The sequence below is a fragment of the Chinchilla lanigera genome, unplaced genomic scaffold, assembly GCF_000276665.1.
Source record: "Chinchilla lanigera isolate Chin_1 unplaced genomic scaffold, ChiLan1.0 scaffold00071, whole genome shotgun sequence".
NCBI classification, from domain to species: Eukaryota; Metazoa; Chordata; class Mammalia; order Rodentia; family Chinchillidae; genus Chinchilla; species Chinchilla lanigera.
The window spans coordinates 2770770-2776405 of NW_004955472.1; the positions used below are offsets into that span (position 1 = coordinate 2770770).

At 36.7% G+C, this 5636-nt stretch overlaps 1 pseudogene; it reads left to right on the top strand.

Annotated features, from left to right (window-relative positions):
- The first annotated feature begins 4000 nt into the window (after window positions 1–4000).
- Window positions 4001–5291, top strand: LOC102016802 (annotated as a pseudogene).
- The last annotated feature ends 345 nt before the right edge of the window (window positions 5292–5636 follow it).

Below are 5636 nucleotides of genomic sequence, written 5' to 3' on the forward strand. Positions count from 1 at the left end.
CAGAGTTACCCAGCCCAGGTTGGGGCTCTGACTTGGACACCACCACAGAACTGTGGACAACAGAGAGGTTTCACTATTTTTGATTTATTTTCCTTTTTCTGTTTTATTTTTGTTGTTTAGGTTTTTACTTCTATTATTTGTTTTGTTTGTCTTCTTTTCTCTTTTTCCTTAACCATCTTTCTTGTTTTCTTATATTATTATGTGTGTGAGCATCATCTCTACTCTTTCTGGTTTGCTTTGACATTCTTTTGCTTTTTCCTTCATTCTTTCTTTCTTGTTCCCTTTTTACAGTTTCCCAAAGCTTGTGTGATCATCCTTTGTCCTTCAGCCTTGTTTCTAATATATTTGTCTTCATTTATCACTTCCCCCATCCTTTTTAAATTTCCCCCAAGATAAAATCACCCTACTGAGGAGAAACTCATTGCATACAAGTTCCTGTTTTATACTGGATTTTGTTATAGAACTGTAGATTGTGTTCCTATGATTAAAGGGACCAAATTAATAGTTACCATGGTTTGTGAGTTTCTAGGTTATACTTGACACTATTGTTATTGGTAACTGTATTATCTTAATCAGGTGTCCTACCTGTTCTAATAAGTTGTTTTCTCTTGAATGACAATACTGTGATGGTCTGAGGTCATAATCATCACCATAGTCCAGCACCAAAGGACTGGTGCTGTGCCAATAGATAGCAACTTCTCATCCTAATAAATGCAGAGGGTGAGATCTTGGGATGGACACAATAGCCAAGAGCCAGCTATGACTAGAAGACACCTCTGAGGAAGGACATTTCCTAGGGATGCCGTGATACTCATGATAAAGCTATCCACCATAAGCAACTTACAACCATCAACACAGAAAATAAATTAAAATAAAAAAATAGAAAATGACAAGACACAGAAGCAAAATATGACCCTAGGTGTCTAGCCAACCCAGGACAAATTCGTGGGACAATGACTTGGAGGAAATCAGAAGCCAACCACCTAAGTTTTGTGAAATGGTAACAGCAACACAAAAAAAGCAGATGAATGAGGCCATAAAGAAAATCAGATCAGAAAAAACCTCTCAGGTAAAAAAAGGGGTGACAATCATAATGAAGGACTTACTCAGTGAATCTAGAGTACACACAGTTAAAAAATAGAGGGGCTTGGGAAAATGATGAAAAGCATGAATGCCCAACATAGGAAAGAAATGGAATCCATGAAATAGATTCAAACAGGTATCCAGGAGATGAAAAATTTCACTGAAAGTATGTGAAAACTGAATGAACCAAAGTGAAAACAAGATTGTGGTTAGTGATCATGTAAAGAAGGATTTCTTAAAAATAGAAGGGACCATGAAAAATCAATCCGAAAGCTGAAAGAAGAGCAACATAAGATGACTGGAGTCAATGGAAAAGCAGCAGATAGCACCAATGACATAAAAAACCTGTTCACAGAAGTCATGGCAGAAAACTTCCCAAGCAGGGAAAAACAATTTGACATACACTTAAGTGAGGCATGTAGACCTCCAATTAGCCATGACCAAAATAAATCTACACCAAGGCATATAATAATATATCAGATTCCAGAAATTCAAACACAGGAACAGAATGTTAAAAGCTGTTAGAGAAAAGAGACAAATCACCTATAAAGAAAAGCCCATCAGAATCACAGCAAATTTCTCAACACAAACCTTCAAGTAAGGGAGAGCCTGGAGTAAAGTACTGTATTTTAAATTCTGAAAGAAAACAACCTCCTATCCAGATTAATGTACCCTACAAAACTATCTTTCAAAATCAGTGGAGAAAATACTTCTATAATGAAAAACACCAAACCAGCTCTTCAAAATATTCTGATGGGTATCTTAAAAAGAGATAAAGAAGATTATAATTTCAAGACAACCAATAGAAAGAATCCACTAAACAAGGCAAGCAATTAAACAGAGGGGAATGACAAGAAACCAACAATAGGAAAATAATATGATAAAGATAGGCCAATACACATCAGTTATAACTATTAATGTCAATGGTCTCAATTCACCAATCAAAAGAAACAGAGTAGCAGAACGGATTGAGAAACAAGATCCAACAATACGCTGCATATAAGAAACACATTTAACTAAAAAAAAAAAATTCATCAACTGAAAATCAAAGGATGCAAAACAATACTTCATGTTACAGGGACCTGGAAAAACTAGAGGTAATTATTCTATTTGAAGACAAAGTGAATTTCAAGCCAAGACTGATCAAGAGTGATGAAGAAGGTCTGTACATACTTGTAAAGGGAAAAATCCAAGGAAGGGATAATAATCACAAATATTTATGCAATGAACAGGCACATCCAACTATATAAAACAAATATTAATGGGCACAAAAGATCAAATAAATACTAATACAATTGTATTGGGGGATATCAATACTACACTGTCACAAATTGACAGATCAACTAGACAAAAAATCAACAACAAAAATCAGAACTAAATGAAACTTGTGAACAAATGGACTTAGTAGATGTCTATAGAGTGTTCCACCCCATAACATCAGAATGCACATTCTAAGGTGCACATGGGACCGTCTCCAAAATAGATCACATACTAGCTCATAGAACATGCTTAAGTAAATGAAAGGAATTGAAATTATCCCATGCATATTATCAGACCACAGTGCAATGAAATTGGAAATCAATGGCAAAAGAAACCACAAAAACTACACAAGCACATGGAAATTAAACAGCACCATCCTGAACAGTGGGTCACAGACGAAATCAAAGAAGAAATTAGACAGTTTTACAATTAAATGATAATGCCAATACAACATAACAGAACTTATGGGACATAATGAAAACAATCCTATGAAGGAAATTTATAGTGGTGAATTCTTATGTCAGGAAAACAGAGCAAGCTCAAATAAACAATCTAATGTTGAACCTCAAACTTTTAGAAAAAAACAAGTCAAGCTCAAAGCTCATATGAGGAAGGAAATTATAAAGATCAGAGCAGAAATTAGTGCAATTGAGGCTAAGAAAACATACAAAGAATCTATGAATTGAAGAGTTGGTCCTTCAAAAGATTAAATAAAAATGATGAGCCCCTGGCCAAACTTATCAAGCAAAGGAAAGACTCAAATCCATGCAATTAGAAATGAAATGGGTTCAACCACAACAGATCCTGCAGAAATCCATAAGATCATCAATACCTTCTTCGAGAACCTGTATTCTAATAAGATGGAAAACATAGAAGAAACGGACAGATTCCTAGATACATATGAACTACTAAAGCTGAATCAAGATTTAAAAATTTGAAACAAACCAGTATCTGTTAATGAAATTAAAGATGTAATTAAAAACTTACCAACAAGATAAAGCAAGTATTACCCTAATACTAAATACTAAATACTAAATACTAAATACTAAATACTAAAACTAAATACTAGAGAAGGATCCAACCAAAAAAGAGAACTACAGGCCAATCTCCCTAATGACACAGATGCAAAAATCCTCAAGATACTGGCAAACAGAATGGAACAAATCATCCAGGAGATTTTACACCATGACCAAGTGGAATTCATCCCAGGAATGCAGGGATGGTTCAACATATGCCAAAAAAGGAAACCACCAACACAGTGAAGAGACAGCCCACAGAGTGGGAAATTTTTTCCCAACTGTTCCTCAGACAAAGTACAAATATCCAGACTACATAAAGAACTCTGAAAAACTAGACCCCCCAAATTAAACATCCAATACAAAAATGAACATCTGAGATGAATGCACAATTCTCAGATGACGTAGTAGAGACAGCAAGTAAATACATGAAAAAATGTTCAACATCACTGGTCATTTGAGAGATGCAAATTTAAACAATCCTGAGATTCTATCTCACTGAGGCAAGCATAGCTTTTATCATTGGAGCAGTTGCTGCAGCCACTGCTGCCTCCTGTCTGGTGGGCTGGAGTCTGTGTGCTGTGCCTCAGCCCCTGGCCACACGGAGCTGGGATGCACTGCTCCCGCTGCGGATCCTCATCATGGAGACCAAACGGGTGGAGATTCCTGGCAGGGTCCTGGACGATCTCTACAGCTGATTTATTTTGCATACTCCCAGTGAGGAAAAAGACAATGCAATCTGAGTATGTTTTCAGATTGAACTTGCCCATTGGTTTTACTTGCATTTCTACATGCAGAACAGACCATAATTAGCTCAGTGTAGGATAAAACCTTTGCTAAAGCTGTCTGCAGTCATTGTCCATTTTTGCTGCCTCAAGGTCAAGATGTGGAAAAAGTTTGGATCGATGGAAGGCATATAAAATGGGAATACCTACATATGGTGAATTATTCTTGATGAGACACTTGAGAATGTACTACTGACTCAGGGGTACCTACTAAAACTGAGCTGGGGATTTCCAAAAGGAAAAGCAAATAAAGAAGCTCCTCAGGACTGTGCTGCTAGAGAGGTGTTTGAAGAAACTGGTTCTGATATTAAAGACTATTTGTAAGTATGGTTACATTGAACTGTGATCAGTGATCAACTTGCTCATTTGTACATCATTCCAGAACTTCCAAAAGACACAAAATTTAACCCAAAAACCAGAAGAGAAATTTGGAACATTGAGTGGTTCTCCCCGCTGTCACAGAAATGATATGACCTCCAAATCCAAACTGGTTTGGCACCTAACAAATTTTTTATGGCCATTCCCGTTATCAGACCATTAAAGGACTGGATTTCTGGGAACATTTGGGGATCTCTCACACAGTGACAATGGATTTTTCTCAGCTGGCAGCACACCAGCTAAACCCACTGTGGAAAAACTGAGTCAAGCCAAATTCTGCCACAGCCAGCAGTTATTTCCTGAATGTTATTGTGGAGACCAGTGGATAAAGCACAAGCATCCATTACAGCAAAAGCTATACAATACTCTTTCTGAAATTTCTGAACTTTTAAAAGCAAAGAATCAGAGTATGAGGGGAAATGTCAGAAAACAATATCAAGGAACACCTAGTCAAAAGAAAAGAACAAACGGGATCCATAGTCAGCCAGCAAAGCAGCAGGATCAATTGATGAAATCTGAAAAGAAACTACGTCCATGAAAACTTCAGGAGAACTTTGAAGCAGATGCTCTCTATGACTTAACTTGCTCCATTGAAGGCCAGCTGCTAGAACATCCTGAAGAACAATGTGTGGGATGTAATGGACATTTAAGTTCCTCTTTTGTCTAGAGCTTTTTGAGTTTCAAGTTTGACCATAATGCTACAATGACGGGCTTTGATGGCAGCAGCTGTACTGTAGGAGTCTCAAGATCAGAGGCTTGTTGCATTTGAGCAGGTGTCTCCTCATACCTTATCTTCCTCAGGTGTTTTAAAGAAATGCGGGGAGGCGATATTTCTGAAGTTTTCTTTTCTTTTTTTTTTTTTCCTGACAAGAAAGTAGAAATAAGTTTGCAATGTAAATAAGCTTTATAGCCTTTTATCCAGTTTTAACTTTTCAGTGTTTGGAACAAGTTTTAAATTCCTTATTTTTTGAGGACATTTATTCTGTCTGACTGTGGGTCCTATTTTGTACTCTGAGAGAGAAAATAGTATGTGAGTCATCAATGAGTAGTCAAGTTAATGAGAAGTTTCATTTACCCAATACAGTGGTTGCAATGATAGTTTAAGTAAAAGAAA